Genomic DNA, 27946 nt, shown 5'->3' with positions numbered 1-27946 from the left:
GCTAATTACAGCCTGCAGCTCCTGTGGCTGCCAAGCAGGGAGCCCAGAGCCAGGGGACCCCTCCTCAGAACGGGGCGCCTCCCCAAACCCGGGCACCTGCAGCCTGAGGACTCCCCCCAGGGTGCCCACAGCACGTGCCCACGTCGAGCCAGGCCGTCTCTCTCCAGGAAGTATCCCCATCGAGGGTGCCAGCCAGGGTTCCCCCAACAGAGGGCACTCCAAACGAAGACAACCCTCCAACCAGGGACCCCCATATGGCGCCCACAGCAAGGGCCACTCCCCATACACAACTGATCATTGAACTAAAAATTAGTGGTTGCCTAGGGGCAAGTGATCACTATCTACCTGATCTAATTATATTGGTTATGTGCAAACAGAGTATAGTGTTGACCATTAATACACACGCAGACAGGAAGCTTTAAAAGCAATGATTTCCTAAGGCTGAAAACAATCATCAACAAAATTGAAAGGAAAAAAATTAAAGTGACCAGTGACTGAGAATCATTTGAGGATATTTTACTAGATAACCCCAAATATATATATATTTTTAAAAATCACAAAAGAAGGCTTATTCAGTTAAAAATCTGCCCTGTTAAGGAGGGACGTGAAAGTGGCAATAAAAATAAAATTTAAAAATCCTAATATATATAAAAAAGGAGAAATTGAAAGCAATGACTATAAATTAGCAGTTATGAAATGAAGACAATGGATAAGGGAAGCTAAAGGTATTAAAAATCTGTGGCCAGTAGGGTTAAGGATAAGGAGGACATTTTAAAATATATCAGGAACAAAAGAAATTCTATCAATGGTATGGGTCATTACTATCTAGGTATTGCAAAATTGTCAATAATGATGCAGAAAGGGCAGAAATTTTCAATAAATATTGTAATTCTGTATTTGGTAAGAAGCTTGATGACATTTTCACATCTTATAGTGACAATGAAATACTTTCTATTCCATTATTATTTAGGGAGGATGTTAAACAGTAACTATTAAAATTAAACATTTTTAAATCTTCAGGACAGGATAACTTGCTCCCAAAAATTGTAAAGGAATTGGCTGAGGAGCTGTCTTAACCACTGATGTTGATTTTTTAAAAAAATCCTGCAATACTGGAGAAGTTCCAGAGAACTGCGGAAAAGCTAATCTTGTGCTAGTACTTTAAAAGGTTAAATGGAATGACCTGAGAAACCATAGGTCAGTTCACCTGATATCAGTCCTGTACAAAATCATGGAAAGGAAGATATGGGAGTGAATCAGCAAAGAATTAAAAGATGGTACCATAATTAACACCTATCAATATGGTTTTATGGAAAATAGATCTTGTCAAGTGACTTAGCCAAGGCCATAACATTATTCTGTGGCAGAATTGGGACTAGATCAAGGAGCTTCTGGTTCACAGTTCTCTGCTCTAACCACAGGATTATCCTTCCTCTTCATGACTCTTAACAAATTTCACAATGACAAAGATAAAGCTAAGTATAACTCACAGCACTGACTACCACATATTCTTAGACAAAAAGATCTTAAAGTTAAGGTTCAGACTGAAATTAACAGATATTAGAAAAATGAATACCAAGAAGGTGCAGATGCCCTCTTGTTTCCCTATTTTTTACAGTTTATTGTAATTTACATAAAGGTTTGAATATACTTACAGTTCATACATTCACCAACATTGATCTAAACATCGGTAAATCAACATTAGATAGACAATCTAATAACAGCTTTAACCCTAAATCTCCAATATAGATACCAAGAAACATAGTACTTCCATTTAGGTGTTAGTGATAGTTTAAAAAAAAAAAAGATCAAACCATTTGTTTCAACATATACAGCATTAAAATAGCTTCAGAAACTATAACTTGTCTTGCATCCATCGATGGGCCACATTGCACTACCTTACTCACAGTTAATAATAACCCAATGGAACCCCATGTGTATCACAACCTATCCCTATGTAAATAAGACCCTTCAAAGTCTATCTTCTAGCTGCAGAATACTCACATTTTAATGATCAAATTTTACAGACATCAGTATTGCAAACCCCAAGCATTCAAAAAAATCGTGAGACAGGTCGCCCAAAATCATGATATGTGTTCAGAGGGAGAGATCTTTTTAATTACCTTTTGGTTTCTGAGCCTTTAGGCTGCATTCAGGTCACATTTTCAAGCTTTTCTCTGCAACCATGAGGATAGAAATGTATTCTTTTAAAATGAGAGTTTAGAATCTCATATAATCACTTGACTCCAGGAGCTGGGTCTTAAAGAAAACAACAAATACTATGAGACTCATGAAAATCATGAGTGTTGGCAACAATGTGTAGATAATACGAAGAACATTGCTTTGTACATAATGACATGTAATGAAGATATATATTCCGAAATTATATCTTCAACCAGATTATTCGGGTCCTTTTACAACTGACATCCCATTCCATAGTTATTAGACAAAACACTGAACAACTATTGCCCTGATTCTGCAAACATTTATGTGATATTACTCATGTGAATAAAGATGCACACGTGTTTACAGGATCAAAGTCTATAGTACACAATTCAAGGTGAAAAGAGAAAAGAAAATTGGTCCTGACTTAAGGTTGTTACTGGAACAACACTGTTAATTTTCACATTTACATTTTTGTTAAAAAATGTATGAATGCTAGCATAGTCAAAATTTTATGTACACAATAAATTAAGATAATTTCCATGCTTTTAAAATGGTTTGAGGTTTTTTCTTTTTTTAGCTAGTATTCTTGGCATTTATTTTTTTCTCAAATGTTTGTCGGTCACTGGAGCAGCTATGACTTTAACCAAAAGCTTTTTGTCTGGGAATGTCCTTGTTTATATTTCTTTAAAACCAACCAAAGTACATTAAGAGCATACATGAGGCTCCTATGGGACTCACAAGGTCAACATTGACTCCTACAAACTCTGGACTGCACCAACAAAACTGTATGTTTTGAAGAATCCAAGTTCTCCACCCACTGAAAAATAACTCTCTTGTCTACACTGGAAGATCCAGTCCAGGTTGTGCTTCCAAGCTGCACAGGAGTAGGGATGAAACTTGGAAAATCATCAAAGCCTGTCCTTGGTAGGAATTGTGGAACCAGCACCACAGACTTCATTTGAGCTGGAGAAGTCAGTAATAGCTGAAAAAGGAGAGAGGACTGGTCATCATTCAGCTAACAACCCTTTCTCTTTAAATATTCTGTGGATAACTCTTTATATGATTAAATGAAGTGTTACGTGTATAAAACTATATGTGCTGAATTATGTTAATAAGATGCTTATATACCATGGTAATGCACACAGTATAAATGTCTAGATTAGATATACAAAATAGACTTATATGGATACATAACTGTATGTAAAATACTTCCATGCATAACCACATATGTACCCAAAACTTCATGAGCTGAACAGTGCCTGGTTCTGCACCCATCCCCACCCTCCCATTCATATACCATTAACCTTCCCATCCAAAAGTAAGTCCAAGGTCCTGGGTCTACACACTCTGTCAGCTGCAACAGGGCCTGCTGCTATTCCCATTGATGTCAACGGTGTACCTGAAGACCTTAGTGCATGTCAAGCTTGAAAGTGAAGCATGGACCATAACTAGTCTTAGAAGCACTGGATGGACTGGGTCAGCTGAGCTTCTAAGTCCTGTAACTGTCCTTGAGGAACTGAGAAGCTGCACATGGACTCCGTCAGCTGGGAGGGAATGTAGACTATGGATTTCATTTTTCTTGTCAGCCTAGAGTGAGGAGCAGGGAATGGGGACCAGTCAATGCATGAAATTTTCTGTGGTGCAATGGTTACAGGAGGTGAAAGCGTTCTGTGCACCAGACAGGTGGCAGGAAGAGGTCTCAATGCCAGAGTGAGGACAAGGAGAGTTTGAAATGTCACATGCCATGATGTTGGGTAGAGTAAATAGGTACAGTTAATATATCATTTTCAACTTTTCTTTTTTAAACTATGCAAGTGTTTCTCTATAGCAGTATCCATGCACCTCGTTACACCTGTGCAAACCTTTCCATTTGGAAATAGGGACTGGGAAAAACATGATATTTTCTCACGTATGCAAAAGAGAACTTTTAATGAGTAGCTTCAAAATCAAAATACTTGAAGTGAACAGGAGGGGAAAAAATCTACTCCACCCTAATACTAATTGCCCACATTTTCAGCCTGTGATCTTTTCCTCGTTATAAGTTACAGAAGAAGTAAAAGTCAGACTTAAGAGAATCCTGATTGCACAGCCTCGCACCACTGCAAATCACATCTGATAGAGGCTGATACCCAGTGCCCCAGCTGGCACAGATAGTCAGAGCTGTGAGAAAACTTGCTCTGTTAGAAGAGGGAAGATACAGTAGTGAGGGGGCTGAGTAGATGTTCAAATACCAGGATGATTGGGTCAATATTAGATCTACGGTAGGTAAGTAGTCAGATGCTAGGCCCTTTCTTTCACAGCATCTCTAGAACACTGTGGCTGTCTGATTGGGAGAGGCAGTAGAGGGAAGTAAACCAATGACAGTATTCTGAGAACAGTATGGGATGAGTCTCCATTTACACCAGTCCAACAGCACTGTAACTCCAGTGATTTCCATGGAGCTCTTCCAGATTCCCACTGGTGCAAGTGAGAGGACACCCAGGCCTTATATAATTTATATTGTCCTAAATTCAATACAATGTAGACATTGCTCTAAATTATTCCAAAGGAATCAGACAGGGAAATACTAAAAGAGTTTGGCTTGAAAGCAAAGAAAGAGGGGTGAAATTCCAAAGTTATTTAACAGAAAATTGAAAGGGATGAAGAGACATTGTCAAAAGGGCTTGAAAGAGAGACATCAGAGCAGCTGAAAGCTCTTGTTGGCTGGCTCCTGCCAGAATATCCACAGTTACATGGGTGTATACTTAGCCAAAGGGGCTTTAAATCTGTTGATGTAGGTCTGTATAATCAGGGAGAGAAAGTGGAGAGAAGATACTGGAGGGATAGAGACAAAAAAAATAAAAAAGAAACAAAGAAAAAGAGAGAGGAAAGAAAAGGCAGACAGAAAAGGGAAAAGAAGAATGAGAGAACATGGAGGGGTGAAAGGGAGGGAGGGAGAAAGAGATGGGAGGTGAGAGAGAGAGGCTGTTTTCTATAATTACTGTGGATTGGCTCGGATTAAGGGCAACTAGCTATCTCTTGGTTTTTCCTTTTTATATAACTAATCTCCTTCTAATCAGTTATTATTAAATTATATTCCATTTTTAATTCATTCACAGATCATTGGTGGCACAATTCAGACATCTGGACAGATAATTGAATAGAGATAATTTATGTAAATGAGGAACAGTTGTGTACAGAGGTGGGGGAGGGGAGAGTCCAACTTCTGAGGCCAGTGACCTAATGAAGAACCTCCGAAAGCTGCCCCCGCTCCCAGTGAGCACTCAGGCACAAGAGTGACAGGCTCTGAGGTTTGAGCATGGCGGTGACATACATACATGCTGGGAGGCTCCAGGCTAGTGGCTGCCTGGTCTAGATCTGACCTGTTGGCTCAGGAGACTAGGCAATAGTGACCATCATTTTACTTTAGCCTCTATGCTACTCTTTGAGGCAGGGACTGTCTCGCTGTGTCTGCAGGATGCTGACCACACGTCGGGTGCTCCCACCATCTAAATACTACTAACCATCACACACTCATCAAAAACCTGGATCTGCCCGCACCAGAGGAACTGCACTCACAACTGCACTCACCTTCTTGGGCAATGCAGAGGAGCTGATGAAGGCACAAAGGGATGGCGGCAGCAGCAGGCCCCAAACGCAAACCCTGTGCAGACTGTCTCACTCTGCAGAACCGGGCCTGGAGCGCAGGCTCTGAACTCTCCAACCCCCCACCAGCTGGGCACTGTGATTTATGGGTTTGGAGGGCAGGGCCATGTAATGGGCTGCACATGGACAGGGAACCAGGAACTCCTGAGCTCTGCTCTGATAGATTCTGTCCCTAGAACATTGCTCAGAGCACCTAGCTGTGACACTGACTCAAAGTGCAAGCACTTCTCGTGCTTCAATTTCCCCATATGTAGCTTGAGAACAATATTACTAACCTACCTACATCACAAGGGGGTTGTGTTGTTAAGATTTGTAGATTCACTGAGTATTATTGTTTTAAAGGAGGCAAATAACCAATAAATTCCACTGGATAATGCTAAGACTGCTCCTTGAGGTTGCCTTGTGCATGGTGCAGAAAAGTCAGCCTAGCAATGCCTTCTTTTGGAAGAAAAGGCCAGGCAGGAGGAGATGCCTTATGACAACTGGTGAGGGAGGGTGCTGCTGAGGCAAGTTCGTTATATTTACCCATCCCAGGCGGAGATGAAGTTTTACAGAAGGAACATGGACACCACCCCATATTCTGTGACTGAGGTCCTCTGAGCAATGTTCTAGGGACAGAGGCCTGGACAGAATATATCATAGTGGCATCAGGCTTGGATATGTCACCCCCTCACCAAGCTTTCAGCCTGACAAACTTTGTGAGAGATTGAGCTTTTTTCCCAGCATCCTGGCCAAATTTCAACTCAAGTAATAACTTTCTTCTTCTTTAAAACCGATTCAGATGGACAGTCATCGTCTTCACTGCCTGCCCTAAACTATCGCCAAGAGCTGCTGTCCTTATTTAAACAGCTGCTACTTTGTACTGTCGGGAAGGCGGGGGCAGCTGCATTTGAAGAGGAGGCAAACTGATGCCTAGTTACACCATTTGTAAAGAGCTTTGAGATCAAAGGTGACAGATAAACACAGGAGAGGACCAAGACAAATGGTGTAACAAAAAGGGTAAAGGAAAATTTGGGGGTATTTCAATTTATTGTCATCCATGGGGGAACAAAATGACCTGAGCAAAGGGACAGGAGATGGGAGCAGCATGACTTCAGTGACCTGGTGAGAGAACAGTAGATGGGCTTGAGGGAGGTGATTTTCTCTGAGATCCTTCCACTGCTGAGCGTGAGTGAAGACAGAAGATTGATTGATGCTGGAGAAAGCCAGTGGATGCACTAATCGCCTAAAGCAGAGAGTTCAGGATTCACATGGCCCTCCAGTCTTCTGTAGTCTGAAGGGACTAGTTGGATTAGATGGGTTCCACTTAAACAGATGGGTTTCCAACCTCCTGGCTTCATAACAGGTACACTCTATTAGCTGCCTTTAAACTAGCTTGGACAGGAGAGGAGTGGGATTTTTCACTTCTCAAATCACCAAGCATGCACCTTCAACAGAAATTAAGAAAGAAGATGGAGTTATTTGACAACAGAAGCAGCATGTGAAATAGACACACACAAATTCACACTGTCTGCCAGAGGATGGGGGGGGGGCAGGGAGGAGAGGGATGAATCCTGTTCTTCTGGGCTCCGTGGCCTTGATTTTTTTGTGCTGCACTTAGATATGACAGAGACAGCCATATAGAGACCTATAATAGATACATCTATTTTCCTAAAAAGGGGGCAAGAATGATATTGACAACTGCTAGCCCAAAAGTCTAACTTCTATCCATAAAACAATAATGGAAGAAAGCTTGATTGGTGGGTGAAGGGAACACAGCTGAGCAATTTGATTTTAGAAAAGTATCTCACAAAATTTTACTGCCAAATTAATTCAGATTGGCTTGGAGAGGACATGGTCATGAAAAGTATAACTGGCAGAGGTACCTCCCTGTACAATGAATGACACACAGTCCTTGCCTTTGTTCATTTGTATGTTTCATTGTGTTGGTTCTGTTTCTATTTTTAAAATATTATCAAAATATTGCTATTGAGAAAATTACTGTAATTTAAAAAAATATCAATAGAAATAATTGAAAATTAGCTGAAGGACTGTAAGTAATGGGTTATGAGTGTGAATGTATCAAGTTGTGGAAGGTGTCTAGTGGAATGCTCAATACATTTGTATTTGGACAGATCTTGTTTAATATCTTCATCAATGGTGTAGAAGGAAGATTAAGCAGCACTTTAACAATATTTACAGATGATACTAAGTTGAAAGGAGTTGTGAACATCAGTAAAGACAGAAATGGAACTTAGAGGCCTAGAGACATTAGAGACTTGAGCAAAAAACAGAGTGAGAGTCAACTTGGGAAACGGCATCTGGGGAAAAATAACCCAACAACAGATAAATCTATTTGGAGGCAAGACAGCTAGAAAACCAAAATGGCTGAAAGTAATGTAGGAGTAATAATGAACAGCAAAATGGACATAAGTTTGCAATGTGATGTGGCTATCATGCAATTCTGAGCTACATACACAGAGATATGACCTCCCGGAGCAGCTAGTTAATTGTGTCTCTCTGCCTGGCTGTGGTATGACTGCACATGGAACCTTGTGTCCAGTTCTGGGTGCCTCACCATCAACAAAATACTGAAAAATTGGAAGGAGTTTAGAGAAGCACAACGAAAATGATCAGCGGGCTGGAGGGATGAATTTGTGAGCAAACAATAAGTGCTAAATCTTCCTGGTTTGCTTAAGTGATAAATAAGCAGGGAGGAAATGGTAAGTCTTCAACTATCTGAAGGATAAGGATTTAGGATGGTCTCGGAAGTGTAAATAGGATTAACTGAATGAAATAAAGAACAGTAGGATTTGGGGTAAATAGCAGGCAACAGTTCCTGATGATGAGCTATACCAGGCTGTGAAAGTTTCTCCAAGGAAAGTGGCATGAGAGGGACACCCTATTGTGTGGGATGTATAAAACTAGATTGGATGTTTTGAACCTAGGAGGTTTGACTTTCTCCTGTGTGGAGACCACCACTCCAAACAGGCTGTCATCACAGAAACTATTCAGTTCTGATGTCTCCTTCCATCCTCGATTCTCAGTGAAGATCATCCACATTACTCTCACCTTCAGTTCTTTCTCAGTTATCTAATTCTTGATTCTATTGAAATCTTCCTTCACTTTGTAACTAGTTCCCCCCTAGGATAACAGTTACTGGGATGTTCTCTTGTACCCTTCTGCATATGCTTTGCTCTCCTGTCCAGAGATCCAGGAGGCAGCTAACGACTCTTTTCTGTTTTCTAGGTCTCAGATAGTCCAAATCAACTTTTTCTCTTTTCCTGTATCCCATTCCAAGTTCCCTGGAGACTCCCAAATAGGAGGTTCCTGCACCTTTTTATTTTTAAGTTATATTTTGTAATATGAATCCCCTTTTAGCTACGATAGAGAAGCTTCATCAGAAAAGTCTTGCAGTGTGTTCTAGAAGTGCCCAGGCTTTGGATTAGTCTGACCTCCTCTGGAAATTCTTTCAATAGCCAAACCCTCTGGATGTTTATCTCTGGTTTATCTTCAGCTCTCACATGGTTTCATCTTGGGTGTTGTCAGCTGCATTGTTCCAGAGGGGTATGGCTGTCTTGGTGGGCCATGGATGGAGCTGTGGTCACTAATATAGTTGGGCCTGACCCATTGATGCCTTTGAAGACCAGGACTAAAGCTTTCACTTAGCAAAGGAAGCGAAGTGGGAGTCAGCAGGGGGATGCTGGATGCAGCCTCTGAAAGGCCTCTACGTTTAACCCCAGCTACAGCAAATTAGAGTAATCCAGTCTGGAGCTGAGAAATGCATGGATCGCTGAGGCCAGGTCATAGTCTGGGAGAGAGGGGTGAGGTCTCCTAGCAAGCTGGGAGCATCTGAAGCATTTCTCAGCACTGTCATGCCTGAACATCCAGGCTGATCAATGAATGAAACAAGATTACGAGGCATTGCACTACTTGACGAACAAAGTAATAGGCACTTTCAATAAGAAAGGAAATCAATATCCTGGCTAGTTTGTTGAAGCACTTACTCTTCCCAACAAGTATCGGTTTTGCCTGGGTTTAGTTTGAAATGGCTGCTTTTCAACCAACTCCTGATCTCTTGCACGCACTGTGATAACTTTGTGATGGTGTAGGCTACCTGTGTCTAGAGAACACAATGCAGGAATTATGAACGAAACTGAAGTGGGTTCAGGGAGACTCACTCTTGACAAATTGTTGTCAGACAGGGTTCCATTTCCTAACATAGACAGGCCTTTAGCTCAACCAGCCCAACTCCCACAGCCAATGCAGGGTTGTTCGCTAGTGTGTGCTTTTTGGTATTTTGTCCGGTCTACTTTGAAAAGTCCCAAGTGATGTGGCTCCTACCCTGTCCCTTGGGAGAAGGTTCCGCACATGGTACAGCTCACTGGCAGGGACATTTCCTGGTATTTAACCTGAATTTTCCCTTTCTTAGTTTCATCCTATTCCTCCTACTTACACACTAAGGGACTGGCTGTGCCTGGCTATTGGGTGGTGTGCATGTGGTAGAGTTCTCTCCCTTTCACTGCCCACGCAGGGGCCAGCACAGTTGCTGTTCCTGCACTTTTCTGATTAGAGTGAGTGCTGCCTGCTGGCGCCCTCTGGAGTCTCTCCAAAAGAGGCAAAGTGGAGGTGGGATTAAGGCTCTATCTCCTCTGTGGCGGGGAGGGCACACGCATGGACCTCTTTCTAAGAGGCATTGCAGCAGACCCTCCCCACCCCCACAAATAACTGTTGGATTGCTCTGCAAAGCAATGTGCCTACATGAGGTATTATACCTCTCAGAGTTCCTTGGTGGTTAAGATTGCTCCACACTGCCCCCAGTGCCCATGATTTTTCCAAAGCAATTGACAGTGGGTCAGTGAGTTCAATAGTTAATTCCCTTAGCACCCTAGAATATATGTCAGCTGAACCAGCTGCTTTGAACATCTTCACATTGCCAAAGCATTCCCACACTTGCTCTTCAGCAACAGTTATTTGTATAGGTTGTTCCTTCCTTAAAAACGACCCAAGCTTCTTTTCTCGACATGTTTCTTGCTGAAAACAGATTGTAAAAACCAGTTTGCTATTGCTGCCGCTTTTAAACCCTCCTTAATGTAATTCCTTTCACTTATAAGTGGACCCGCTTTCTCCCTAGTCCTTCATTTTGCTTTGGCAAACAGGAATCCCTCACCGTCCCTTGCAACACTATAGATTCTATGATCTGGATTTTCAAACTCTATCAAGACTAGGATTGGATCACAATTTAACTCCAATTTGCCCTAAATTCAAGTATTTGCCAAACAACCTTTGTTGAGTCTTTTTGAAGCTTCATAGGAACAGTCAGAGTATGGGACCTCCTGGAAAGCATTGTGGGGGCGTAATCCCTATGGCCAAGGTCTGCAGGAAAGAATATGGTGGCTACCTCACCTTAGCCAGATACACCACACATTGGCACACATACCCCCCCCTCCACATACACACACACATTAGAGTACAAGCAGCTGCAAATCCCATACACTGTGAGCCTACCCAAGAGCATTGACAATAGGACAAAGGTCTACCTGGCCACAAGGCCTCGCACACCAGGATCCTTCCTCTGAATAGAAGTCTGAGCTGGCTGGAAGATTCTGTACTCCTGGGAGAAGCCAGGGGCACATGAAACAGGGGAAGCATTGGACAGAGAATGTATGAAAGGTCTTTTGAAAGAGAAAATAGTTAAGGACATGGAGGTGAATGGTAATTGGGATAAAAAATACATGGTTTTATAAAAGGTAGATCATGACAGACCAACCTGATCTCTTTCTTTGAGAAGATAACTAATTTTCTAGACAAAGGAAATGCAGGAGATCTATTCTACCTGGATTTCAGTAAGGCATTTGGTACAGTTCCACATGAGAAATTATTAGTTAAATTGGAGAAGATAAGGAATTATATGAGAATGGAAATGTGGACAAGGAACTGGTTAAAGGGGAGATCACAACGAGTCATGCTGAAAGTTGAACTGTCAGGCTGGAGGAAGGTTAGTGCGGGTCCTCAGGGATTGGTCTTGGGACCAATCTCATTTAACATTTTAATTCATGATTTTGGCACAACAGGTGGACTTGCACTAACAAAATTTGTCAATGACACAAAGTTGAGAGGTATTGCCAATACGGAGGAGGACTGAAATATCATACAAGATGATCTGGAGGGACTTTGAAAGCTGGAATAAGAGAAATGGGATGAAATTTAACAGTGTAAAATCATATACTTAGGGACTAACAAGAATTTTTGCTATAAGCTGGGGATGTATAAGTTAGAAGTGAAGGAGAAGGGGAAAGACCTGTATATATTGGTTGATCACAGGAAAACTATGACCCACCAGTGTGATGCGGCTGTGAAAAAGGCTTATGCAAGTCTAGGATGCATCAGGTGAGGTATTTCCAGTAGAGACGGGGAAGTGTTAATACCATTGTACAAGGCACTGGTGAGATTTCATCTGGAATATTGTGGGCAATTCTGGTCTCCCATGTTTAAGAAAGATGAATTCACACTGGAACAGGGTGAAGAAAAGGGCTACCAGGATGATCAGAAGAATGGAAAATCTACCCTATGAGCGGAGACTCAAGGAGCTTGGCTTGTTTAGCCTAACCAGACAAAGACTGAGGGGATATATGATTACTCTCTATAAATATATCAGAGGAATAAATGCCAGGGAGGGAGAAGAGTTATTTTAAATTAAGTGCCAATGCTGACTGTAGTGATCCCTTGCTCCAGAGTGAGGAGGGAGGCCACTCCGCCTCACTACTGCAGGCAACAATAGGTTCACTGGCCCCGCTTGCCAGGGTAGAGCAACAAGCCTGCAGCCTTTTGGCTGGGGCAGACAGCAATCAACAGTGTGGGGCTCTGGCCATCTGGGTGGGGCAGAGCAACAAGCAATCTTTAGCCCTAAGGCTCCTGGCTGGAGCAGACAGCAATCAACAGTTACAGGCCTTCTGACCTAGGGAAAGTGTGCAACCAACCTCAGATGTGGGGATGGCGGCAGGGGGGTAGGGGAACCTGGGCCCAACCTACTCCACTGGGCCCCAGCCCACGGCCCTGTTAGTGGCAGGTGGTCCCGCCACTGGGTCAGCGCGGAAATAAACACACGCTCACCAGCAGCACAGTTGGACCAAAGTCTGGTTCCCCTGAGCTACTTCCTACCCAACTCTGCCTGCATTGCTCCATTGGCACTGAGCTCCATCTTGCCACATCACAGTTGGGCAGCGTCCTTTCTGGCAACTCCTTGGAGCCCTCAGCCTCTTCGATCAGTAGGGCACTGGTCTGCTCGACTGCTGGTCCCGAATCCCACAGACGGCTCTGCTCCCTAGAAGAGACCTCCATCTCTTTCCCTGTTCCAGTCCCAATTGAGCTATAGGGTCCTCCTTTGAACTTCCTGTTCCACCCCAGTACTTCCAGTGCGGGGGGGGGTGGGGCGGGTTTGCTCCACCCACCAGGGAGATGGTAGTGGTATCTCATTCTCTAGTCCAGCGGGAGGCCACTCTGCCTCACTACATTAACACAAGAACAAATGGATTTAAACTGGCCAACAATAAGTTTAGGCTTGAAATTAGATGAAGGTTTCCAAACATCAAAGGAGTGAAGTCTTGGAACAGCCTCCCAAGGGAAGTATTGGGGGCAAAAAACATAACTGGCTTCAAGACTGAGCTTGATACGTTTATGGAGTGGGTGTATGATGAGCACATGACCCATCTGCGACTGCTAGTAGCAAAAATCCCCAATGGCTGGAGATGGAGAACTAGCTGGGGAGGACGCTGAGTTAGTGCAGAGAATTCTTTTCTAGGTGTCTGGCTGGTGGGTCTTGCCCACGTGCTCAGGGTTCAACTGATCACCCTATTTGGGACTGGGAAGGATTTTTCCCCAGGTCAGATTTGCAGAGGCCCTGCGGGGGGGTGGGGGGGAGGGAGGGGGTCACCTTCCTCTGCAGCATGGTCACTTGCTGGTTTAAACTAGTGTAAATGGTGGCTTCGTTGTAAATTGAAGTCTTTAAATCAAGATTTGAGGACTTCAGTAACTCTGCTAGAGGTTAGGAGTCTATCGCAGGAGGGGGTGGGTGAGGTTCAGTGGCCTGCAATGTGCAGGCGGTCAGACTAGATGATCATAATGGTCCCTTCTGGCCTTAAAATCTATGAGTCTTGAAAGGAGCTAGAAAGAGAGAGAATTGAATAAAGAAATGTTTAAAAAAAACAACAAGAAGCTTTAAAGTTTGCAACATTTTGTTTATGCTCCTGCCTTAGGGGTCTAATTATTGCCATTTAAATGGTAACAGATTTCAAGTTCTTCCTTTATAAATTGCAGTCTCCATTACATGTCAATGGGATTGTGCTTATTAGTAGCACCCTATTATAATAAAAAGTCCAGTTCAAAAACTCAAAGCTAGCCAAAAACTCAAATGGTAATAACAAAATGTTTTTTAAGTACATCAGAAGGAGGAAGCCTGCTAAACAACCAGTGGGACCCCTGGACAATCGAGATACAAAAGGAACACTTAAAGACGATAAAGTCATCACGGAGAAACTAAATGAATTATTTGCTTCAGTCTTCACGGCTGAGGATGTTAGGGAGATTCCCAAACCCGAGCCGTCTTTTGTAGGTGATAAGGAGGAGGTTTTGGAATTAATTGAGAAACTTAACAGTAACAAGTCACCGGGACCAGATGGCATTCACCCAAGAGTTCTGAAGGAATTCAAATGTGAAATTGCAGAACTATTAACTATAGTTTGTAACCTGTCCTTTAAATCAGCTACTGTACCCAATGACTGGAAGATAGTTAATGTAACGCCAATATTTAAGAAGGGCTCTAGAGGTGATCCTGGCAATTACAGACCGGTAAGTCTAACGTCTGTACTGGGCAAATTAGTTGAAACAGTAGTAAAGCATAAAATTGTCAGACACATAGAAAAACATAAATGGTTGTGCAAAAGCCAACATGGTTTCTGTAAAGGGAGATCATGTCTTACTAATCTATTAGAGTTCTTTGAGGGGGTCAACAAACATGTGGACAAGGGGATCCAGTGGACATAGTGTACTTAGATTTCCAGAAAGCCTATGAGAAGGTCCCTCACCAAAGGCTCTTAAGTAAATTAAGTTGTCATGGGATAAGAGGGAAGATCCTTTCATGGATTGAGAACTGGTTAAAAGACAGGGAACAAAGGGTAGGAATAAAGGGTAAATTTTCAGAATGGAGAGGGGTAACTAGTGGTGTTCCCCAAGGATCAGTCCTAGGACCAATCCTATTCAACTTATCCATAAATGATCTGGAGAAAGGGGTAAACAGTGAGGTGGCAAAGTTTGCAGACGATACTAAACTGCTCAAGATAGTTAAGACCAAAGCAGACTGTGAAGAACTTCAAAAAGATCTCACAAAACTAAGTGATTGGGCAACAAAATGGCAAATGAAATTTAATGTGGATAAATGTAAAGTAATGCACATTGGAAAAAATAACCCCAATTATACATACAATATGATGGGGGCTAATTAGCTACAACTAATCAGGAGAAAGATCTGGGCGTCATCGTGGATAGTTCTCTAAAGAGGTCCACGCAATGTGCAGCGGCAGTCAAAAAAGCAAACAGGATGTTAGGAATCATTAAAAAAGGGATAGAGAATAAGATGGAGAATATCTTATTGCCCTTATATAAATCCACGGTACACCCACATCTTGAATACTGCGTACAGATGTGGTCCCCTCATCTCAAAAAAGATATACTGGCATTAGAAAAGGTTCAGAAAAGGGCAACTAAAATGATTAGGGGTTTGGAACAGGTCCCATATGAGGAGAGATTAAAGAGGCTTGGAAAAGAAGAGACTAAGGGGGGATATGATAGAGGTATATAAAATCATGAGTGGTGTGGAGAAAGTGAATAAGGAAAAGTTATTTACTTGTTCCCATAATATAAGAACTAGGGGCCACCAAATGAAATTAATGGGTAGCAGGTTTAAAACAAATAAAAGGAAGTTCTTCTTCACTCAGGGCACAGTCAACCTGTGAAACTCCTTGCCTGAGGAGGTTGTGAAGGCTAGGACTATAACAGGGTTTAAAAGAGAACTGGACAAATTCATGGGGGTTAAGTCCATTAATGGCTATTAACCAGGATGGGTAAGGAATGGTGTCTCTAGCCTCTGTTTGTCAGAGGGTGGAGATGAATGGCAGGAGAGAGATCATTAGATCATTACCTGTTAGGTTCACTCCCTCTGGGGCACCTGGCATTGGCCACTGTCGGTGGACAGGATGCTGGGCTGGATGGACCTTTGGTCTGACCCAGTATGGCCATTCTTATGTTCTTATGTTCAATATGCAAGATATGATAGTTGATTAGTATTCCACCTGCTTATATTTGGCCAAATACCATTTCCAGGTATTTGCTAGTCAAACACTAAAATTAGACATTTAGTTAGACATATAACTGTGACAAACACCCTGTCAGATAGCAGAAAGAGCCTACAAAGAGCTGTCATCTGTCTAGGAAAGCATTTATCTTGTGCTCATTTCCATCAGATCTGAGCTCACAGAAGTGGCACCTGTACCACACAGACATGAAGCCCAGCCTTTAACTAATAACTTTATTCCACAAAAAGAAAAGGAGTACTTGTGGCATCTTAGAGACTAACAAATTTATTTGAGCATAAACTTTCATGAGCTACAGCTCACTTCATCGGGTGCATGGGGTGACTCAGTCAGTCCTAGCTCATTAGAGTACATGGAATGTCTGTCTTTTTGGAGTCTGCCAGCAGGTCTGCATTCAGAGGGTGGGATGGTTTCCTACCAGGAGTTATTCCTAATATTTCTCTCCCTCATCTTTCCTTCAGGTATCAATGTGTAGCCCACTGTATTATTAATTGTAATTGCACACAGTTAATTGCCAGATCCTTGCTCAGTAATCCATGCTTGACATGGGAGCTCTTTCCAACTATTGCTACATCTCCAGCCTCCCAGGAAGATGATGGCAAATCAACTCCCTCAACAGCTTGATTCTTCAGGTTTTTTGGATGACAGTCAGTTTGGTTTAGACTTGCATATTGTAAGGAAATGGTAAGGATAGTGCTCGCTGATGATCTCCTCCTGGCCATGAAGGAAAAGCAGGTATCCAGACTTAGTCTTTTAGATCTATCAGTTGCATTCTGTAGCATTAATCACAAGATGGTGGTGATGCATCTGCAGACCGTAGCAAGGTGGATGGGGTTACTCTTGAGTGTCTCTGCTTCTTCCTTTGAGATAATTCCCAAAGAATGGCATGGGGCAATTACTCGTTTGTCTCACGGGCATTCTCATGTGGGGTTCCACAAGGCTCCATCTCAGCACTCCTCTTGTTCAGCAAATACGTATATTTGAGGGACTAGTGAGGAAATATGGGTTGCAGTGTGTTCAGTATGTTGATGGCATCCTCTTTTCTCTATATTTCCATGTCTTATGACCCAGAGGGTGGGGATGCTCACCTAGTGTCTAATGGAGATTGGGATATGGAGGAGAGCTAGCTGGCTGGGCTAGAGAAGGTGGATGCTGCAAGACTCAGCTGTTCTCCCAGGATATTCTTGCACAAGGAGAGGGTTAATTGGGTAGGGGGTGGATTGCAGGCTGGGGGAAGAGCCAAGCTGGGAGATGATGTCTGGGCTGGGAAGATATGGGAGGTCTGGATTTTTCTTATGGGCCATGGTAATGCTCCTGTTTAAGCCCCTGTTTAAATGTTACTCAAAATGGTGATGACAGTTGATTACTATAATTATACTTATATACTTTGGAAAAGCAAGTTGAGCCTCTGTTCTCTGACTGGACTAGTTACATTGCTGTATTCCTCTATATTGCCCTTATTTGGCTTTGTAGTGTGAAAATAAGTTGGTTTTTAATTGTCTAACAAGACGGGAGCCGTTAATAAATATGAATGAATAGATAAGCGTGTAAGATGCCTATCACCAGGTATATGCAGAAACTTAACACAATTTAAATTGGGTCATTAACATCCATGCCTCAGGCTCCAAATGGGATTGCTTCAGGTGGTTAGAGCTGGGCAATAAGCAGGGATGTCACATGAACAGCTCCCTAATTCTGCATGTTCATACGTTATCCTCCATTAACGCCTGCACATCATGCACTCTCCCCCTTTGCTTTTCTGTGGCACTCTTGGCTGGCAGAAGACTTTGGCCCAGATGCTGTACCCCAAACAATCAGGAGAAGGGTTAGTGTGGAGCCCTAGTGTGGGTGGACCTGTCCTTGCCTCTGACAGAGACCTGAGGGGTCTGGCTCTACTTCCATTCCGGCAGCACTTGTACAGCTTGTAAGGCCAATGAAGTCTCACTGAGTAGAATTGTATCCTCACACTGCTGACTGTTCTCCATCTTAAAAGTCCCCACTATCAATGCCCTCCACTCTCTAAGGCTTTGCTCCCTTATATTCTCCTTTGTAGTCCAACAACAGACCCTCCTCGTTTCCTTTGGTGTCTGTCCACAGACAGCCCCCCTTCCCAGTCTCTTCATTACTGCCCCCCTAGCACACATGCACACAGACACCATTAGCAGCTCCCCTTTCCCCTCCTATCCCCTCCCCTTCCCTTCAATAATCTATCTACATATTAAAATGAGTTTGTCCCTGATTTACATGCGTAAGAAGGGATGTAATAATGAGGACGTAGATTAGAAGATTTAGCACAATCGTTTGTGTAGATTGTGTCCCACCAAAGGGCAGCTCTGACGAGCCGAGATTAAGGAGCAAACAGCTGCCGCTGGAATTCAGTCCATTTGTTTGTTTGCTGTTTTCTCTCTTGACTCCAGCAAACAGTCTCATTAACATGCAAGTGATTTGCTCCTTAAGCCTTTTCCTGTTTATTATTGGGGGAGTTGCTGACGAGGGCTTTGTAGAGTCCCTGGCCCAGATCTAAGAGATGGACATGCAAATCAAGATTAAATTGGGAAGTAATTAAAAACAAAGAGGGGGCATGACACCTTGGTACCCTCTTTCTTTTGCGGGGGGTGGGGGGGGTCTTAAGGTTCAGACATCACAAGAGGGAATACAGGACACAAGAAGCTGTGTCCCAACAAGACTGACTGTCCCTTTAGGTTTCTCTCATCCACACCTCTGGGTCTTTCCCTATATATATTGTTGTCCCTTCCTCCCCACACCCCACCCCCACAAATAAAATGTCTGGCTGTCTACTGAACTAATTTACATATTTGCTTCAATGGCCTTATGTGGCAACTTGTTCCATGTGGTCACTGCTATTTGACTGAGATGGTGTCTACCCATAGGATCACTCCTTGGGATCTGCACTCTCCCCCAGAGTCCAGTCTTTTCTGCTGTGGCCATACTCTGGGCGAGTGGTAAAAGGAGCTCCCTACCTCTCCTCTGGGCAGCACAGTATGAGATTTTTCATTTCACATATGCTGCCTATTTTGGATCATTGTCACCAGGCTTTATCCACATTAAAATGCATTTTCCATTCACTGGCTTCCATAGGTACTGGAGCTAGGGGTGCAGCAGCACCTTCTGGCTTGAAGTGGTTTCCGTCATAAACAGGGTTTACAGTTTGGTTCAATGGCTCTCAGCACCCCCACGATACAAATTGTGCCAGCACCCCTGATGGCTCCGAGCATCAAGATGTAAATCTCTCCAAACTCCTGGGCACCGTTCCTCTTCTTGCTCTCCCTATTTGGTATCATCAGTAAACTTTGATATTTTGAGCCACATTGTTGACAGATGTAATAAACAGAAAAAAACCTTCTCGGGAAGGGGCTCAAATACTGCAGTGATGGGGGTATCTAGACAGATCGATCAGGTGAGCTACTGGGAACTCTTCCTTCAAGAGACCTTTTTCCAGCTAGGGAAATTACAATTCACCCACCCTAATTTTCAGATCTTGCCTCTTACCTCCTGTGTTATGGCCTCTTTAGCTTAGTCAATAATCTTTTACTGGGAACCTTTTCAAATGCTTTCAGAAAGCAATGTGTTTACCTTGTCTCTTCTGTAAGGAATAGGGTGCACCATGTTAAATCCCTGCTCTAATTGGGTTGATTTCAATGGAGTTACATTGGGGACAAATTTGGCTAGGTGTCTTTAAAGAATACACAGAGTCAAATCAGTAAGGCTACCCAGTGTTCCCTTACCAGGCCCCGGACAATTGCTGTTAATATCTTCTTCACCCCTGAGGGTAACGTGGTAGCAAACTCAGTGGTTTCTTGTTGCTGTGATGTCTCATGATCCTTTAGGTTTGGATATTAACTCCAAGATCTATTGATAGCCACATGGAAACAGCTGTGTGAGTGATGTTCTTCCACTATTGGTGATATAGGAAAAAATAGATCCCCCACCTCACCATACACACCCCCATGTCCCTCGTGCCTTGTTAGTTTATGAGATGGTGTGAATATCTGCTGCTTTCAGGGAATCTGAACAACATAGGAAGTTACCCTAGAGCCTTTCATCGGATGGGACAGAGGCTCGGACAGAAAGGCCAGTAAAACAAGACAACCCTTTTCTTTCATTTATCACAGCACCTGCTGCTCCCATTTCAAGGCTGGCAAAATGATGATAAATTCTAGACATTTCATTTGAAAAAAGAGTGACTGTTACTGAATGACGACATGTAAGTTACATGTCACGTTGTTTACCGAACTCAGGCACTAAAAAGCCAGTCAATGAGCTGTTAAGGGCATCATAAATCTTACGGTGTCCATGTCACAACGAAGTACAAATACGTATTTCATCATCACAAAGTCATTCTTGCTATACATGCTCTGCCTGTGCACTGAAGGGCAAATTCTCCTCTCAGTTACCTCAGTGTTAATTCAGAGGACCTGACTGTGACTGGCCACGTGCAAGGGTCACTCACTTGGAGGAGCGCACAAGATTGCTCCATCAATGCAGCTGTGTGGGTGCATATCCCCCAAACAGGACAGGGAGGAGGTGGAGTCTCCCTCGAATACACATACACGCTCTGCCCCAGCCCACGGTGTTGGCCAGGCCTCTAGGATGTTGTAACCTGTGCAGTCCTCCCCCTCTCCCTACAACATCTGACTGCGAAGAGAGGGATGGTCTCTCTTGAGGAATGCTCCCTCATCTTGGCTCAACATAAAGGAGAGCAACTCCATACCACCCCCCATGTAGGCCGGCGGATAACTGCCCACAATTTGGGCCCCAATGAGTACATTGATCTCAATTAATTTACATAGTTATCATTGTAAAAGTATTTAGGCTAGAATGAGGCATGGATTGCAGCACCCCCGAACCCAGCATCCTGTATATGATCATGTTTTTCGCAGGAGTGGGTGGCTGAAATTCTGTGGCCTGCATTGTGCAGGAGGTCAGACTAGATGATCATACTAGTCCCTTCTGACCTTAGTATCTATGAATCTAGGTAATTATCGATTGCATCATAATGAACATGCACAATGGGGCAGAGTTCATGTTAAAAACTTCCCTGACCTTTCCTGACATTTGGGGGCTTTACGCTGCATGGAATCGCCCTAACGTAACCTTCATTATTTGCCTAGACAATGTAGTGAGATAGCTCAAAAATGACACAGAGTCTGCCTAAACTTTAGAGTATTGTACAGAAAGAGACAGGGCACATGCAGATCTTCATGCTGACTGAGGCATGGCTCATGTTTCTCAGCATCACCCACAATCCCACAGACATGAACATGCAGCGCAGACTCTTTGCCTTCAGGACATTAGGAAATCATCATTAAAAATCATTCAACCTTGTTTTAAAATTTCTGCCCAGTCAATAAATAAATAAAATAGCTGACGTTATTTTTTTTAAACGAAGCTATGAATGCAAGCTCATTGCCCCACTCTGCTCCCTTTGTATCAATTTAGGTGGCACAAAGGGAGAGGAAACCATTGCCTCAGCAGATGCATGGGGCTGTTGGGACAGGAATGACATGGCCAGCCTACACCGTGGTCTGGCCATCTCCAAGCGGGGGGTGATTCTTTGCTAGCTGGCACAGGTTAGAACAGCCACCAGTGTCCTCTGATTTATGCTAGGCTTGGCACTGGAGCAGAACAGAGAATCTGACTCCCTGATCCCCCTGCCTCCCCTCTGCTGAAGAATTTCACCCCCAAAAGTCAAAGAATTATGAGTAACTAAAAAGGGAGTTTATAATAGAAAAGCTTACTCAACCTTGATTTAAACCATTAGTGTTCCAGCTATAAGAAAGAGGCAAGGACCTCAATCTGCAGCCAGACCATCTCAATAAATAAAAAGTAAAGTAAAGAAGAAATCTGCATGCCAGCTCCAGTGTGCGTCACTGCTGTCCAGGGAACTCAGTCACTCAGCAGCACCTCCTTCTGGCTGGTTCTTGGGGTAGCGGTGATGGACTCCAAAGGTAGCTGAGTCCAGTCCTCAAGCCAGAGGAAGAATCCCCAGGATGCAGAGCCTGAGGGTGTGGAATTGTACATAGGAGAAAATGTGGGGGACCTGGGAGAGTTCCTGTTCCCCTCCCCACTGAAAAAAAAACCCTGGTCAGTCTCAGTGGCTCTGGGTGGCTCGTGCATAAGTGGAGGTGGGGGTAGGGGGTTGGGTTATTGCTTTACAGGATGTTTCCTTAAACCTTACAGTGAAATCTACACTTGATTGTCTATATACAGAGACCTCAGTGAATGGCACCATAGGAAGTGGGGGGAAGGAGTGTGACCAACCTGCTCTTGTGTCAGGTGGTGCCCAGTGGGGCTGCGGGTGGGGGAATGTGTTAAGGGAAGTAGGGACATTTCTGGTTTACAATCGAATTTTTTTTATATATGTTTTAGTAAAAAAGACAGATGCAGGATTGTGCATTTTCCATCACAGAACCTCCTGCACTAAGGAAAGGCTTCTAATGTATATCCAAGTTTAGATGCTGTACTATGGGGACAGGTGCTATCGATAACTCCTGTGGTCATGAACCCATTCAGCGTGGCAGGGAGGAAGGAAGACTGGAAAAACAGCCTGCTAGGTCTAGGAAAACACGCTCACTTGTTTTCTTCTTGGGTTGAGGTCTTTTAGGGCTAGCTGTGGCACTTGGATGACTTAATTTTTAAAGGGTGACTAAACTCCTACATTTTGTTAGGGCCTTGGGAGTAAACCCCAGTCAGAGGCCGACTTCTAAACCTTGTGAAGTTTTTAATTTAATTTTAGAGCCTATTTTGTCATTTCCAGCTGTCCCTCAGTTCCTATGTGAGGCGGGTGTGGCATGCTACTCTGGTGACATGCATAGCAGATAACAGCAGCAGTCAGGGAGCCACTGACAGACACTCTGTGTGGAAAATGTTATCCCCACCCCTTACCTCCAAACACACACACTGCCTCCCCCGATAAGGGCCAAGCTTGAGATGGGAGGGAGCATTTGGTGCAGGAGGGGGCTGCCTGAAAGCCACTGTTGCAGGGGCACCAGGTAGAACCAAGACGCACTGCAGCGAGAGCGCGGCAGGCAGGCAGAGTGGCCTCAGAGACCAGGCTGCTGCTTGTGCCACTGTGCAAGGAGTGGAGCGGTGGGGCCTTTAATCTTCTGAGTGGCTGGGACTGCTGCCAGGAGCCAGCTCCTTTCCCTGGAGGTGGCAGCAGAATATCCCCTCATCTGTTCCTCTCCTGCCACCCAAAGACACAAAACATGTGGGACGAAAATTGGGCCTCCCTCCAGGTTACTCCTGTCCGAGATCGTGGTGCATGGCAGTAAAATGTCCACAGGCACAGAAAGGCCAAGTTTAACATCAACCTTTTCCTTTGGGGACACAAAGTGCTTTTGGGAACTATACACATGCTGCTCGGAGCCAATGGGGACAACTTGTTTTTTATGGCTTGAAAAGTTGGTGCACGTCTATGCTGGGGTCAGATTTGGTTCTCCTTCCTTTCCATGGGGCATATACAACACCACCTTGCAATCCCCTTCTGAGGTAAGGGAGCTACTTTCCCTACTCAAGCCTCTCCTATCCAGGCAGTTTCTCTTTTCAGAACAGAGTGCTCTGGCTTGTCCCAGCACCACAAGCTTCTTCACTAAATATGATTATTGTTATTATTACTATTGCTATTATGTCATAAATTGACATCCTGTGTTCTAGTCTGTTATCTGGGGATTCTGCTCTAATCTTGATGATCGCTAATGCAGTGTAAATCCAGCGCGCTGGGTGATAATCTGGCTACATAAAAATTGATGTTTTAGACATAATCAAAACCTTTCATTTTAATGTTGTACAATATATTTGGTCTAAAGTGCATTGCACTTCAGCCATTCTTGTCTGCTGCTCAGAAATGCACCACAGTGTTTTTAAAAAGAAGCTGGTGCATGGCGTGTAAACTTTGGAATTTAATGCACACTGCGTAGAACCAACCCTCGGAAGGGAAAACAGAAACTTCTCAGCTGTGATTTGGTACAGTACAGAACAATTATGCTGTGCAGACTGGTGACATCTGAAAGTCGGCAGGGAAGCTGGCCCCGTCCCAGTGCCTGCAGGGAGCTTTTCTCCACCCACACAACCAGAAATCTGTAGGACTTTTTGTTTATTTTAAATGAAAACTGGTGAGATGCGTTTCAGTTTATTATCAATGGTTCATATAGACTGAACCTGTGTTTTCAATATAAGTCTGTGCTGAACACATTATACATGATCAGGCAGGTCTGGCCTAAGAGGCAAAAAGTGTGCCATACACTCACTACTTAATTACCTGGACAGAGAGAAAGAGATGAAGACAGAAAGTAGCAGCTGGAGGGAGAAAGAAGAAATCATAAGGGATTGTCCCCTCCCCCCCAAATACCCCTACTGTCTTAGCTAAAAATAATACATATATGTATATTGCTTTATTTGTATTCTTTTATTTGAACCCTCCTATATATACTCACACACCACATCTCTACTAAGTTTCAGTTGGGTTGTTTCTGTAATATCTTCTACCATACTGGGAGTTTTTTCTTTTCTCTCCTTCATCTTGTTCCTCCTCTCCTTTTCCTGAGTCCATCCCCTTTGAGTTCCCTGTTCTCCCCATGTGTTACCGTGTCCTGGTTCTACATGTTTTCTGTGCACCTGCACTCAGCATTAAAGCACATGGAGAGCAAATGCATGTGTTTGGAGGGAAAATAAAGACAACCACTCACCACTCCTTTCACTGGGGGGCCACATTAAACAAGGTCACGAGCTGGAATTGGCCTGTGGCCTACAGTTAGCCAGCTCTGTGATAGGGCTTCTTCCCTTCTCTTGGCCCATGCAGGTCCCTCTCCCTAGTGCCCCACTCTGACAGAACTCTTACCTCCAACTTCATCCTGCTGACAGGCTGGGATCTGGGCTACTTCTGTGCCCCCAGCAGGTTTTACACTTGTGTCAGTCCACTACGCTAGTGTGGCTGCCTGCAAAGCCTGCTGGAGTGTAGGAGCTGCCCCCGCAGGATTAGGCACAGAAGATGTCTGTAGTAGTTCTGGTGCCCTGTAAGAATGAAAAAAGTAGTAAGAACATAGCAGGGGTCAGGAGATAAGGTGGCTGCAGGAGATGGAATCCCTTTGATATTGCAACAGGACAGGTTCACAAGCACGGATGAATAAGAGAGGCTAAATCATTTCAGGGAAATGAAGGAAAGCAACCAAACTAAGGCAACAGTCCTGTGCCCTGACCCCAAGAGCAGCAATATTCACAAAAAAGTGTACAGTACATCTCTGGAGTACATCCCTTTGTCTCTCCTGATGTCAATGGGGATGTCTCTGCCCATCCAGCTACAACTGGAAACAGAGAATTGAGAAATCCATGCTCAAAATAATTTCATTATGGATGGGCTTCACTCTCCAGTGTATAAACAAACAGCATTCTCCTTTCTCAACAGTCTGTGCCCCCCACCCCATTATAATATATCATACTCCTAAATATTCCCCTATAATGAAAAACCACTTTCTGATTTTGTCTCAAATCTCTTCTTCTAAGTCCTCCAGGACTGTAAACATGAGAGAGGAGCAATAAGAACATAAGAACAGCTATAGTGGGTCAGAACAATGGTCCATCTAGCCCAGTATCCTGTCTTCTGACAGTGGCCACTGCCAGATGCTTCAAAAGGAACGAACAGAACAAGGCAATTTATTGGCTGATCCATCCCCTGTCGTCCAGTCCCAGCTTCTAGCCATCAAAGTTCAGGGACACCAAGAGCGTGGGGTTGTGTCCCTGATCATCTTGGCTAATAGCCATTGATGAACTTATCCTCCAGGAACTCATCTAGTTCTTTTTTTAACCCATTTATACTTTTGGCCTTCACATCCTGTGACTAAGAGTTCCACAGGTTTACTGTGTGTTGTGTGAAGAAGTACTTCCTTATGTTTGTTTTAAATCTGCTGACTAGTAATTTTGTTTGATGACCGCTGGTTCTTGTGTGATGTGAAGGGGTAAATAACCCTTCCTTGTTCACTTTCTCCTGTCATGATTTTATAGATCTCTACCATGTCCCCGCTCAGTCATCTCTTTTCCAAGCTGAACAGTCCCAGTCTTTTTAATCTCTCCTCATATGGAAGCTGATCCGTACCCCTAGTAATTTTTGTTACCCTTCTCTGTATTTTTTCCAATTCTAATGTATCTTTTTTGAGATAGAGAGACCTGAACTGCACACAGGATTTAAGGTATGTGTACACCATGGATTTATATAGTAGCAGTATGATATTTGCTGTCTTATTACCTATCCATTTCCTAATGGTTCCTAACATTCTGTTCACTTTTTTGACTGCTGGTGCACATTGAGCAGATGTTTTCAGAGAACTATCCACGATGACTCCAAGCGCTCTCTTTTGAGTGGTAACAGTTAAGTTAGACCACATCGTTTTGTATTATAGTTGGGATTATGTTTTCCAATGTGCATTACTTTGCATTTAACAACATTGAATTTCATCTGCCATTTGCCTGCCCAGTCACCCAGTTTTGTGAGACCCCTTTGTAATTCTTCGAGGTCTGCTGTGGACTTAATGATCTTGAGTAATTTTGTATCACCTGCAAACTGTTCCACCTTACTCTTCACCGCTTTTTCCAGATCATTTATGATTATGTTGAACAGGACCAGTACAGATCTTTGGGGATACCTGCTATTTACCTATCTCCACTGTGAAAAGTGACCATTTATTTCTACCCCTTGTTTCCTGCCTTTTAACCAGTTACTGATCCATAAGAGGACCTTCCCTATTATTCCATGGCTACTTACTTTGCTTAACAGCCTTTGGAGAGGAACCTTGTCAAAGGCTTTCTGAAAGTCCAAGAACACGATATCCACTGGATCACCCTGGTCCACATGCTTGTTGACCACCTCAAAAAATTGTAATAGATTGGTGAGGCACAATTTTTCCTTACAAAGGCAGTGTTGACTCTTCCTCAACATATCATATTCTTCTATGTGTCTAATAATTCTGTTCTGTGCTATAGTTTCAACTAACTTGCCTGGTACTGAATTTAGGCTCACCAGCCTGTAATTGCCAGGATCGCCTTTTGAGCCTTTTTTAAAAATGGGCATCACATTAGCTATCTCCAGTTATCTGGTACAAAGGCTGAGTTAAGCAATAGGTTACATATCTTAGTTAGTGGTTCTGCAATTTCACATTTGAGTTTCTTTAGAACTCTCGGATCAATACCATCTGGTTCTGGTGACTTATTACTGGTTAATTTAGTTCCAAAACCTCCTCTATTGACACCTCAATCTGGGACAGTTCCTCAGATTTGTCACCTGAGAAGAATGGGTCGGGTGTGGAAATCTCCCTCACATCCTCCACAGTGAAGACCGATGCAAAGAATTCATTTACCTTCTCCAGAACAGCTTATCTTCTTTGAGTGCTTCTTTAGCATCTCCATCGTCCAGTGGCTCCACTGATAGTTTTGCAGGCTTCCTGCTTCTGACGTACTTAAAAAAAAATTGCTGTTACTTTTTGTGTCTTTTGCTAGTTGTGCTTCAAATTCTTTTTTGGCTTGCCTAATTATATTTTTCCACTTGACTTGCCAGAGTTTATGCTCCTTTCTAGTTTCCTCACTAGGGTTTAACTTTCAATTTTTAAAGGAAGTCTTTTTGTCTCTAACCACCTCTTTTACTCCGTTGTTTAGCCATACTGGCATTTTATGTTGGCCCTCTTACTGGGTTTTTTTTTTAAATTTGGAGTAAACATATAGTTTGAACCTCTATTATGGTGGGGTTTTTTTAAGTTTCCATGCAGCTTGCATGCATTTCA

General features: G+C 43.3%; 2 long non-coding RNA genes across 3 annotated transcripts in view; one reads left to right on the top strand and one right to left on the bottom strand.

Annotated features, from left to right (window-relative positions):
* Positions 1-26994, bottom strand: LOC119566444. 2 transcript variants are annotated; one of them, XR_006291907.1, is made up of 3 exons: positions 25018-26921; positions 21922-22177; positions 1-3148 (listed from the first exon to the last, which is right to left on the bottom strand). It is a non-coding gene; the product is annotated as an uncharacterized LOC119566444 (long non-coding RNA). The 2 variants fall into 2 exon arrangements; XR_005225556.2 differs by lacking the exon at positions 1-3148 and adding an exon at positions 26935-26994 and having other exon boundaries at positions 16019-22177; positions 25018-25190.
* Positions 23121-27946, top strand: part of LOC119566445 — a 70562-nt gene continuing 65736 nt past the window's right edge. Inside the window, exon 1 of the long non-coding RNA XR_006291906.1 lies at positions 23121-23669. This is a non-coding gene — a long non-coding RNA (uncharacterized LOC119566445). The remainder of the gene's footprint in view (positions 23670-27946) is intronic.

This window comes from Chelonia mydas, chromosome 6 (assembly GCF_015237465.2).
Source record: "Chelonia mydas isolate rCheMyd1 chromosome 6, rCheMyd1.pri.v2, whole genome shotgun sequence".
In the NCBI taxonomy this organism is placed as follows: domain Eukaryota; kingdom Metazoa; phylum Chordata; order Testudines; family Cheloniidae; genus Chelonia; species Chelonia mydas.
The sequence above is the reverse complement of the archived record's forward strand: the minus strand, read 5'-3'. Positions and strand labels throughout refer to the sequence as shown.